At 35.6% G+C, this 13,526-nt stretch overlaps 1 long non-coding RNA gene across 1 annotated transcript; it reads right to left on the bottom strand.

The window, feature by feature from the left end:
- Window positions 1-2,430: 2,430 nt before the first annotated feature.
- Window positions 2,431-3,081, bottom strand: LOC131231247 (uncharacterized). Its single transcript, XR_009164259.1, has 2 exons — window positions 2,927-3,081; window positions 2,431-2,811 (listed from the first exon to the last, which is right to left on the bottom strand). It is a non-coding gene; the product is annotated as an uncharacterized LOC131231247 (long non-coding RNA).
- Between the last annotated feature and the right edge of the window lie 10,445 nt (window positions 3,082-13,526).

The following is a 13,526-nucleotide window of genomic DNA, read 5'->3' as shown; positions in this document are numbered from 1 at the left end:
GAAAATGAGATTTACAAAGGCAGGACTTTCTATTATTTATTTTTATTTTTTCTTCAGTAATAACTGAATTTTGCTAAAAAGAAGCAGAACAGCTTAAGGGCAAGGAAGATCCAGTAACAAGTGAGAGCCTCTTGTAACTGCCTCTTTGGCAAGAGAACCAGCAATCCCACTCGCATACCTCAAGACAAAAGCTAATACATTAAGGGCTTGTTTGAATTTTCAATTCAGTGGTAAATACAGGTAAATGGGTAATAATTATTTCACCTGGTATTTACAGCACCATTCCCAGTGCTTGATTTGACCGGCTGCTCTTTAGACACAAAAACCAAGAAGGCCACAAAATATTTGTGGGTCCCACCATAATGTATGTTGATTATCCACACCGTTCATCCATTATATCAGCTGAATTTATGGCATGAGCCAAAAAATGAGGCGTATTCAAAGCTCAAGTGGACCACGCCATGGGAAAAAGGAAATAGAACACTTAATGTTAAAAACCTCTTGGGGCCACTGTTTCTTTTGGTGTGGGCCACTTGAGTGTTGGATTTGCCTCATTTTTCAGTTCATGCCTAAAAATATTGTGGTAAAACGGATGGACGGAATGGATATATAATACACATCACCTTGGGGTCTACAAATTTAAATTAACTCTTTTGAACCGGTTTCCAAGGTAGAAATTCGTTTGATTTTCAAACGGGTGAAATGATAATAATTACCCATTTACAGGGGTAATTACACAAGCTCTCAAAAATCAAACAGGCCCTAGGAGGTCATTTGGATGCCTGTAAATGGGGCTATTTGTAAATGGTTTACAGTGAAAATTTCCTATAAATGACTTCTAGGTGAAAAGCTGCGATTACATTTACAGGCTCTCCATTTACAACCTAACGGCTATAAATGGAAAGATTGGCTCTCTATTTAGGGTCGTTTGGATGCCTATAAATGGGGCAACTTGTAAATGATTTATGGGGAAATCATTTACATTCTGCCTTTGGATAACTTTTTTTGTTGTAAATGATTTACAGCATTTACCTCCATCTCATTTCAGCCTAACGGCTATATTTTCAAAGATTGGCTCTCCATTATAGGACTTCAACAATTTACGGGCTATCCAAACATAGAGAATCATTGACCTGTGAATAATATACAGCTTAATGGCAAATAGGACAGGTTGTAAATGGTTTATAACTGTAAATCATTTACCACTTAAACCATTTACATGAATCAAAACGAAAACTTACAAGACTTTAAAAAAATAATAATAAAATAAAATAAATTACAGGCTCTCTAGACATTTTGTTAAGTCCATCTATATGAATATTTAAGCTGATTATTAGGCTAAATCAATCATCAAGTGGGTCATAAAAATGGGCCTACAAATTCAAAATGCCTACAATATAGAAATGCTGGTAATGCTTAAATGTGCCAAAACAAAAATTACAAGGCAATGGCCTAAAACAACTTATCTGCAACTCATAAGAACAAGAGAAGCATTGTACAATAGCGTTCGATTACATAATCAGATGCTATAAACAGATTTCATGGCTCCCTCATGCAAACTATTGAGGGTCATAGGGCTATGTAAAAGGAGACAAGATCAATTGTGTCAACAAAAAAAAGGTTGCATAGGGACATATGGATAGTCCAATCAATTGATCTGAACCTTTCCATCAAGTTCAGCCCCACAATTAATGAACCACTAAGCAAAAATTACACCAGCCAAATAATTGTAACCATCCAATCAATCGCCAAAAAATGGACAACAAAGATTGTTTATGGAAATAATAAGTGCAATAAAAAATTCCAAACATCCATTTGGAGGGACCATAGTTGATTGCTTATGGTTGTAAACAACCCTTTGATTATATGCTCCTAAACATATCATCCATAGATTGGAAAACCAATGGCTACAAGAAAGAAGGCCAAGTTCCATATCCACGCCATCCATCAGTTTTGCCAACTCATTTTAGAGCTTGGGCCCAAAAACGAAGCACATCTAAATCTCAAGTGGGCCACACCATAATGGAGGTGCGTTTCCCCCTCTTCCCTCTAATTGAGGTGTGTTTCCCCCTCTTCTCCTCTTTTTAAAAATCAGGCCTCAGACCATTGACCTGTAAGTCACCACCTACAAGCAACTTCCTTGTAAGTCACCTCCCACTAACCCAACTTACAGGCATCCAAACAGGCCCTTACTTGTGTCATTTACAGATTAGAGCCAAACAGCTTAAACCATTTACAGGCATCCAAACAACCCCTAAGATCGTGAACAAAAATCCCTAATTTCAGAAATGACAAAAGCTTTTTTCCATGACCCAAACTCCATGGAAGAAACCCATCTAATAACAATTTGGGTGCTTCCTTTTGATCATCAAACGCTCCTTACACGGAATTCACAAAAATCCCCCACCCCCCAAACCCAAACACCACCTATAAGCAACTTCCTTGAAAGTCACTTCCCACTAATCCATCTTACAGCCATCCAAACAGGCCTTTACTTGTGTCATTTACAGAATCGAGCCAAACAGCTTTAACCATTTTTACAGGCATCCAAACGACCCCTAAGATCGTGAAAACCCTAATTTCAGAAATGACAAAAGCTGTTTTCCATGATCCAAACTCCATGGAAAAACCCATCTAATAACAATTTGGGTGCTTCCTTTTGATCATCAAAGGCTTCTTACAAGGAATTCACAAAAATTCTCAACCTCTTGCACAGGGGGAAGAGCCTCCACTTTGAGAGAATCAACAGAAAAAGGACATGACAATATCTCCTCTGCCATTTCTCAAAACACCTCCAATCTCCAACGCAAACTGCTAGGAAAGCACCAATGTAGGTTGAGGTGCATTTCATGAGAATCAATGAAATATCAGTAATTTCATGAAATGCCAGTTTTCAAGAAATGTTTACGAAGATGTCAGATGATACCTACTTCGAGAGGAACAGGTGATGTGAGCCCAAAAAACCCGCAGTAATCACCATGCATCACCATCTTTACAATTTCTGGTGATCCACCTTCCCAGTTACATCTGCAGTTCTCATGTAAAACTGAGGTCGGTTGCATGAGAAGAAAGCAGTATGAGCTGCAGTGCATTACAGTGGAAGCGGCTTGTGTGTGTGCCAGTCACGAACGAAATCGGATGCGTACTGAGTTACTCAGTATCGTACTGAGTAAACTCTGTTGGGCCCACCTTGAGTGCATGACATTTATCCACACTGTTCATCAGTTTTTAAAGATGAATTTAGTCGTTGATCCCAAAATTGAAGCATATCAAAATCTCAAGGGGACAATACCACAGGAAAGAGTGGAAGTACTGACTTCCTCCGTTGATACCTTTCTAAAGGCCCCCAGTGATGTTTATTTGTCATCCAGGATATTCATAAGATCACACAGACATAGATGAAGGGAAATCACAGATATCAGCTTGATCTAGAACCTTTGTAGCCTCCAGGAACTTTTCAACCGTAGAATTCAATTCGCACTATTTCGGTGGTGTGTTCCAGTTGCGCTTGGATATGTTTCATTTTTGGGATGACTCCCTGAAATTATTTGGTAAAAAGTATGGACGGAGTGGATAAAATGTACGTATGACGGTGGGCCCCAGAGAGTTTACTGGGTACACTAAGCGTACTGAGTTACTCACTACGCAATCCGCTTCCCGAACGAAACTCGGTGTGTGATGACGTGGCAAATTCTATGGCCCCACCATGATGTATGTATTATATCCATGCCATCCATGCATCTTTTGAGATCATTTTAGCGCATGATAACAAAAATGAGGCAGATCTGAACATTAAATGGGCCACACAACAGAAAGCAGTGGGGATTGAACCTTTACCATTGAAAATTTCTTGGGGGCACAGAAGTTTTGAATCAAGCTGATTTATTTATTTATTTTTTCCCTTCATCCGGGTCTTTGTGACCTAATGAGCAGGTTAGATGGAAAATAAACACCATGGTGGCCCTGCGAAGGTTTCAATGGTGGACATCATTGTCCCACCACTTTCTGTGGTGTGGTCCACTTGAGGTTTGGATCTGCCTCATTTTTTTTTCAAATTCCCTAAAATGATCTTGCAAACTGAATGAACGGTATGGATATAGCAAATACATCATTTAGGGCTTATAAAACTTTGCCAAGTCAATATACCACCAAGGTGTTGGTATTCCACAGTTGAAAGATGCATCAGAATGAGCGTAAATGCACGATGCATATATAAGTGGGGCCATTTTACATCCCTCCCTCCTCGTCAGACGCTGCTTCGGTGGATCTTTGACTGTGGGGCCACTGTGATGTTCGTTCCTTACATTCATGCCGTCCGTCCCGTTTTGGAAGCTCACTTTACGGCATGACCTAAAAAAATTTAGAGTATATTTAAATCTTACGTGGACCACACCATAGGAAATGGTGACTGGTCATTAAAAACTTTCTGTAAACCACTGACACGCCCTTAGCCTCGCACCTCAGTAGACAACTTTTTGTGGACCAATGTCCCGCCCTAAGCCTCGCACCAAATATTCCATGAGTTGAAGGGGTTTCCTTACACATATCCATGTAATAATTCAAAATAGAAAATTATCATTTCATAAATTATTTCAAAATAAATAAAATTATCATCTATATTTTATAAAATTCAACTTTTACTTATTACATATTATTTTAAATAAATTACAAACAAAATCAATCGAATTCTCATTTTGCATTTCTTTTGAACTTATAAGTCATTAACCACAAATTTGAATAAGCTAACAACTCAGTAAGTAAATCTTTAAATAGCACTTTCTCAAAAATAAAATAAAAGCATATATATTTACAAGATATCATAGAAATTCAAAGGTACCAAAATATAATGCATGAAGAGAAATGTGATGCATAGGGATAACTACAATAATGTGTACGGTAGGTTTCTTTTAACACTAGGGTCATTTCACGTGGGTTGACCTAACTCTTATTAACAAATCCACTTGGCATTGTAAGTGGTCTGTTGCACATAAATATACTCACCCACCTGGCATCAAACTATGGGCGACCCATTCATAAGTTAGCTTATGATAACTTGTAGACATCCTACCTAAAATGAGAATAAGCTACTTATTTAGCTTTAGCTTGACTTCGTTAAAAACGTCTCATATTGACATAGAATAATTAAAAATCCAAACCGGTCAAAAGGATCATTCTTGACATGTGTCAGAGATAACCAATGGACCCGATCGACTAGCACCAAATTTAATAACGGTCATGCATTCGAACTCAAAAATCCTCAGAACTCTCTATAGGTAGCAACTGATGTATGAAAAAAAATGATAAAATGAACTCTCTCTACCCAATGATCAATCTTTTTATTACTTAGCCTCCTTGGGTAATGTTGTATTAAAGCACAAAAAATTAAATTTTTAATATTGAGAAAAGTACGATTGTTCTTATACACAAAGTGACTGTGATGTTATAAAAGAACGAAATTTGATCGATTAATGTCATTTATGGTTTATTGGAAAGGTAGTTTAATTATCTTCCTAGCGAACTTAAGTTTCCTCCAATACGGATTATGAAGAGGAAGATCCAACCCGTTTACTAAAACCATATATTGCCAAGCGGTCAAAACCGTAATGCCGTAAAAAGCGCAAGGTAAGCTAACTACTTTGATGATCACCTCCACATACCTAGTCCAGGATATTTGCATACCTTGATCGAGTTTAAGCTGGTATAGTGAGATCCCCTTAAGGCGCATAGAGCGCAGGGTAAGTTAGCCACTTTAACGATCAAATGAAATAAGTATTCCTGGAGCGACCTAGGAAGTAACAAACATTCTAGTTCTAAATAGTATTCTCGTAAGGCTACAGAAAGCATATGGGCTATACTTTACTAGGTTCTTCCGATGTTAATATTGATCAAGAGCGAAAAGGTTGCAATTGGTTGCCCATAAAGCCACAGAAAGCGTAGGGACAATCACAATGTTTTCTCTAAATCTCATGATATGTATAAGTCATCTATTTTCAAACAATCAACTAACTCAAATACAAAGGCAGGCAACAAGTCTAGACCGCATATTAATCTGACTACGAATTGTGAGGTGTCCACTCGCTTTGGTATTCAGTTGCACACAACCTTTGCCAAAGAGGTACATCTGTAGATACCTCACCTCGTGCCGATAAGCTTGATTAAATAGAAACCCTGATCCATACCCTTAACTCTTTATCCAAACCTTAATCCATACTCTTAAAACCCTAATCCAAACCTTGATCCATACCCTTAAGCCTGATCCAAACCTTGATGTATTCCCTTAACCTTGATCTATACCCTTAACCCTAAGTTAAACTCCAATTCATACCTTAAACCTAATCCAAACCTTAGAAACCCTAAAACCCAGTTAACCCAGTCTCAGTAACTCGACAAAATCCTAAAACTGGTCCCAAACCCAAACCCTAAGAAAAACCTATCCTATAGAGTTAACCCTTGAGTCAATTCATTGAGTCAACTCACCTAGTCAGCCCGCATAAGCTACCCAGTCAACTTACCTTGTCAAGCTAAGTCAATAACCCATTTTGGCCCAAGCCCATTCCAAAGTCCAATTCGGAGGGAATGGGAGATAATGAGGCAGCTTTGGAAGGAAAATAGGCCACGTGTAGAGGGGGAGCCTCCCTCCGAAGTTGAAGTAAAAAAGAATGACAAGCCCATTCCAAAGCCCAAGGTGTCGTTCACCACATAACACTGGGCATACTTTGGCCAGTTGTTTGATAATGCCTAAATATTGCATATTTATCCTCTCAATTACATTAGTTTTCCTTGCAATTAAGTATTAATTCGATATGATTATATATGTTTTTGTCATACGAGGTGATTTTGGACCTAAGATGAATATATGCTTAAAAGATAGATTTGAAGCTCAAAAAGTTATCAAGCTTGACAATGATGAAGATTAAGAAATTTAAAAGACATTAATAAAGATTTCACATGCCAAAGATCTAAGAAAACCAAGGGCAAAAGATAGAGAAAAGACTGAAAAAATCTCAAAGTCCATTAAGAGAAATAATATATTGTTCGGTCCCACCTGAGGTTGGTTCGGTCCAACCAAATCTGCATACAACAGTCCAACAAGAAATTGTGATTTTTAGATGAAATTCGCCTTGACACTTTGGTACAACCGAATCCATGTTTGGTGCCACCGAAGGAGAGTTTGGTGCGACTTAAGGGAGACAAAGACTTCAGATGAATATTGAAGAAATTCACCTACATCCGAGTGACTAATTCGGTGCGATTAGTGCGACCAAAGTGATATTCAGTGTAACTAAAGTGATATTCGGTGCGACCAAAGTGTAACAAAAGTACATAAATTTGAAGTCAGATCGAAGTCGGTGCCGATATTCCTTGTTTAAAGGAATGTTTTAGGCTTTCCAATGTACGAATTTGGGCTTAGGAGAAAGACTTAAGGGTGGAGGAGTTTCCAGGGAGCCATCCTTATTCTTCTTCCCCTCAATTCTAATTTGTTGTTTTAGTTTTTCTTTTCTAAGATGTTAACCACGCTAGCCCAATCTCTTAGTTAAGGCTAAGGGATGAAGCTTGTATTTTAATTATAGTATTTAATTTAATTGATTCAATAACAATTGATTGAGTGATGATAAGGAGATTGAAATCTATTTGGATTTTACTTTAAAGCTTTTGTCTTATTTCATCTTTGATCCATTGTCGACTCCAGGCACATTGGATACTTGGAAGTGCAATTACAATGCTTGTTTAGAGAATGAATCAATCTACAAAATTCATTTATCTATTATAGACTTCGGGCACAAGAAATACTTTAAATTCCCTGCAATTGATGTTTGAGTGGTTCATGAGAGAATCGATCAATTAAAATCATATTTGTTTACAACCTCAAGTGTAGGGTCACGATGTAGTAATAATCTCGGTGAGACTGAGGTCAAATCCATAGGGACTAATCTTGTGTGTATTTTGAAAGCAGCTAGAAGTAGAACTAGAAGAAAAGGTGAATCTAAATTAGAAATAAGGGAAGTAATTGTGAAAGTTTTAATTAGAAACTTAAGAAATTCAAAGGTGGGAACTAGGGTTTCTAAGGATCTACTCGCAGCAATCAGGGAGATTTATTACTTAATTCAAGGACACAACTGGAATCAGAGTCTTATCTTGTCTAGTTGGAAGATATACAATAAAATCAAATCTGGACTTCCTTTGACCTAATTCGCAACGGATGAGAGTTGTGAGAACTGGAAGTGATTCCATCACAAAACCATGCCTAGGAGACAATGGCTTATAATAAGATATACCAATCTCATAACCAAGCATAAGAGAATCATGAAGATTAGAATGAATTCCATCATCTAACCATGCCCAATGGATGATAGTGAACAACAAGATTTATTAACTTCACAATCTCAATACACACTATAAGAAATAGGGCTTTAACCGACGAAACAATTTTCGTTGGTAAAACAATACTTTTACCGATGAAATTTTTCGTCGAGAATAATGTTTTTATCGACGAAAAAAATTGCATCGGTAAAGCACTGCTTTTACCGACGAAAAAAAATGTTGTCGGTAAAACACAGCTTTTACCGACGAAATGTTTTTACCAATGAAATGTTTTTTCGTCGGTAAATGTTTTTCTAATGACAGAAAATTGTCGGTAATAATATTTTTACCAACGACAAATTTCATCGGGAATAATGTTTTTACCGATGAAAAAAAAATTCATCGGTAAAACACCTTTTACCAACGAAATGCTTTTTGGTCAGTAAATGTTTTCCCGACGGCTGAAAACCGTCAGTAATAATGTTTTTACCAATGAAATTTTTCGTCGGGAATAATGTTATAATTTTTAAGTTGAAAATTTTCATGCTATCTTGAAAACTTTCGCAGTAAGAGTTTTACCGACGAACCAAAACCGTCGGTAATAATGTTTTTACCGACGAAAAAATATTAAGGGTGAATTTTCGCGCTAAATTGAAAATTTTCGTGCAAAGAGTTTCACTGACGAACTAAAACCGTTGGTGTTAATGTTTTTGCCGACGAAAAATTCGTCGGTAATAATGTTATTTATTTAAAGTGAAAATTTTCGCTAATGTTTTTTACCGACGAAGCAACACCGTCAGTAATAATGGCCTGCTTTTTACCAACGATTAATTTCGTCGCTAAAAATAGATATGAAATTTTTTCCCAACGGCTGAAAACTGTCCCGACTTGTTTTTACCGACGAACAAAAATCGTCGGTAATAATCCTCTGTTTTTCTATATATATATATATATGTATGTATATATATAGTTTTTATATCATATGAGTGGAATTTTTTTATATATAATTAAAAAGTAATATTTAAATGATTTGTAATATCATACGAAAAAGAATATTGAGAAGTTCAAAAATTTTAACAATGTTTCAGAAAATTTTGAGAACAAAATGATGCTTTTGATGAAAAAAATCGGCATTTTGAAATTTTTCAGAAAAAAATTAAATATAAGAAAATTTTTAAGATTTTGAAAATAAAAATTCAGAATTTGTTTTTTGAAATATTTTATAATAAAAATGATATTTTGTTAAAAGAGTAAAAAAAATATACATTTTGAAAAAAAAAATGTTATTTTTAAATGGAAATTGAAATTTATCTGTGAAAAATAAAATTACTAAATTATTAGGCACATCTACTAATTGAACCTTTAATCATTTTTGGACAATCTAATCTGTTCAGATTGAAGAGCAAATAACTTCAGATGTTTAAATCAAATTTCACTGAAATTGTTGATCAATCTTGTATGCCCAATATCTTTCTCATACGTAGCCTGATCGGGGTGAGTAACTAGTCAAGTTGAGGGTATTGATCAGTAAATAGAGTGAATGGACCAGACATGTAAAATGGGTCAAATATTCTAGTCAAAATTGTGACCCAACTTATTGACCTCGTGAGAACCTAAGAATTGATGTTAATAAGTTTTGTGGGCCTCATCATGATGTGTGTCGAACATCAACACTGTGGATTTGATGTGTCCCCTTTTTGTTATGAGATATCAAAAATCATCAGTAAACGAAACTCGAGTGGGCCATACCATCTAAAACTAATTGAAGACATCCGAAAAAATATAAAAGCACTTGGTGGGGCCCACATGAGTTTTGGATGCGGCTGCAACTTGGTCTGACCCCTCATCCAAGTGGGACACACAATGAGTGTGTTGGATATGTGAATCACATTTAGGTAGGCCTAATATATGATTATAAATGTTTTAAGGAATCCCCTCTCCATTATATTATGTGGTGTGGCCCACCCAAGTCATGGATTGACTTTATTTTTAACCTCTTGGCCCACCTAAGTCATGGATTGACTTTCTCCATACCGTTCAATGTTTTTCTTGGATCACTTCAAGATAGTAACCAAAAATGGGGCGGGTCCAAAGCTTAAGTGGACTATAAAGTGGGGACTTTCAAATAAAAATGATATTTTGTTAAAAGTTTTCAAAGAAAAATTAAGAGTAAAAAAATATACATTTTGAAAAAATTGTTATTTTTAAATGGAAATTGAAATTTATCTGTGAATTTTTTTTTACTAAATTATTAGGCACATCCACTAATTAAACCTTTAATCATTTTTGGACAATCTAATCAGTCCAGATTGAAGAGTAAATAACTTTGGATATTTAAATCAATTTCACTCAAATTGTTGATCAATCTTGTATGCCTAATATCTTTCTCCTATGTAGCTTGATCAGGGCGAGTAACTAATCAAATTAAGGGTATTGATCAGTAAAATAGAGTGAATGGACCAGACTTGTAAAATGGGACACATAATAAGTGGGTTGGATATGTGAATCACATTTAGGCAGGCCCAATATATGATTATGAATATTTTAAGGAAGCCCCTCTCCACTACATTTAGGTGAGTTACTCATTACCCTTAGCATATTGAGTAAACTCTGTGGGGTCCACCGTTATTTATTTATTTTATCCACTTCATTCATCCATGTTAATAGATAATTTGAGGTCTAAAGAACAAAAAGAAAGCATATCCAAAGCTCAAGTGGACCACACCACAGGAAATAGTGTGATTGAACCTCTACCATTGAAAAATTCTTGGAGGCCATAGAAATTTTGAATCAAGCTGATGTTTGTGTTTTCTCTTCATTCATATCTTTTTGATATTATGAATAGGTTGAATGACAAATAAACATCATTATGGGCCTAATGAAGGTATCAATTGTGGAAATCATTATTCCACATTGTATCATGTGGCATGGTCCAGTTGAGCTTTGGATTTACTGAAAATTTGGGATCAACCCACACCGTTCATCCATTTTTCGAGATCATTTTAGAAAATTATCCAAAAAATGAATCATATCTAAAGATTAAATGGACCACACCACAAATTCATCTATTTTTAGATGATTTTCACTGTTAAAAAATTCGTAAGGCCCAATATACCGTTTATTTTCCATCCAATCTGTCCATAAGGTCACAGAGACCTGGATGAAGAGGAAAAACAAATTTCTTATTGATCCAAAACGTCTGTGACCCCCAAAAAGGTTTCAATGGTAGACGTTCAATCCCCCCACTGCTTCTGATCGTGTGGTCCACTTGATAATTAAATCTGTCTTATTTTTCGTCTGCGAAAGTGCCCTGGTTTGTCAATTAGCATGAGTGTTGAGTCGGCTAAACTGTAGAGCCTCATAGGAAGATCAAATCAAAGCGTCTTGTCTTAACCGGATGTGTGCAAGCTCGCCACAGTAAATCTAAGCCTCACATACCATGTCCCAAAACACTGTATATAAAACCCTTAAAACAAACTAGAATATCATAGGGTTTTTAAGTTAAGAAAACTTTTTCAAAATCGAGAAAATTCTCTAAGTTTTCTTGCTTTGTCGATTTGATCGATACGCTTCTCGATAGAATCGACTGTGTTGTCGATGTCCTCGATGCTTAAACGATATCATCGACATGAGGACAAAATACGTTCCAACAATCACATATATCTCTCGACGGATTTATCGATGTATTGATATACCTATCGATATCATTGATATTTGAATCTCAAGTCCATCGAAGTTGACTCGATAATATCGACAGACGAATCTCCGGCACCCTATTTTTACTTAAGAAAATCATATGTGCATCGATATATCGAAGCCGTTCTCGATACCATCGAAGTTCAAATCTCGATAACATCGAAGGGCTCTCGATATTATCGGTCATTGGCACCTAGTCTTCTAACAATTATTTTAGGGTTGTTTATCTGTGATCGAGGGTCACTCGATAGAATCAATATTCAAATATCGATGATATCGGTACGGTTTCGATGGCATCGAACAGGGACAGAATTATTTATTTAAAGTGAAAATTTTCGCTAATGTTTTTTACCGACGAAGCAACACCGTCAGTAATAATGGCCTGCTTTTTCCGACGGACAAAATCGTCGGTAATAATCGCATGTTTTTTACCGACGGACAAAAATCGTCGGTAATAATCGCTTCTTATTTATCGACGAACAAAAACCATTGGTAAGGGTAGTATGTTTGTATATATATATATGTGTGTGTGTGTGTGTGTGTGTGTGTGTGTGTGTGTGTGTGTGTGTGTGTGTGTGTGTGTGTATTTAGTTTTTATATCAAATTAGTGGAATTTTTTAAATTTTTTTAATTTAAAAGTAATATTTAAATGATTTATAATATCACATGAAAAAGAATATTGAGAAGTTTAAAAATTTTAACAATGTTTGAGAAAAAATTTGAGAACAAAATGATGCTTTTGAAGAAAAAAAATTGGCACTTCGAAATTTTGGAGAAAAAATTAAAATATGAGAAAATTTTTGAGATTTTGAAAATAAAAATTTAGAATTTGTATTAAAAAATTTTTTTTGAAATATTTTGTAATAAAAATGATATTTTGTTAAAAGAGTAAAAAAATATACATTTTGAAAAAAAAAAAATTGTTATTTTTAAATGGAAATTGAAATTTACTTGTGAAAAAAAAATACTAAATTATTAGGCACATCCACTAATTGAACCTTTAATCATTTTTGGATAATCTAATTAGTTCATATTGAAGAGTAAATAACTTTAGATGTTTAAATCAAATTTCACTGAAATTGTTGATCAATCTTGTATGCATAATATCTTTCTCATGTGTAGCCTGATTGGGGCGAGTAAGTAGTCAAATTGAGGGTATTGATTAGTAAAATAGAGTGAATGGACCAGACATGTAAAATGGGCCACTTATTCTGGTCAAAATTGTGACCCAACTTACTGACCTCGTGAAAACCTAAGAATTGATGTTCGTAAGTTTTGTAGGCCTCATCATGATGTGTGTTGAACATCAACACCGTGGATTTGATGTGTCCCCTTTAGGTTATGAGACATCTCAAAAATCATCTGTATACAAAACTCAAGTGGGCCATACCATCTAAAACTATGTGAAGACATCTTTAAAAATATAAAAGTACTTGGTGGGGCCCACATGAGTTTTGGATGCGGCTGAAAATTGGTCTGACCTCTCATCCAAGTGGGACACACATAATGAGTGGGTTGGATATGTGAAT

Source organism: Magnolia sinica, chromosome 17 (genome assembly GCF_029962835.1).
Source record: "Magnolia sinica isolate HGM2019 chromosome 17, MsV1, whole genome shotgun sequence".
NCBI lineage: Eukaryota > Viridiplantae > Streptophyta > Magnoliopsida > Magnoliales > Magnoliaceae > Magnolia > Magnolia sinica.
This window is presented reverse-complemented; position numbering and strand designations above follow the sequence as displayed.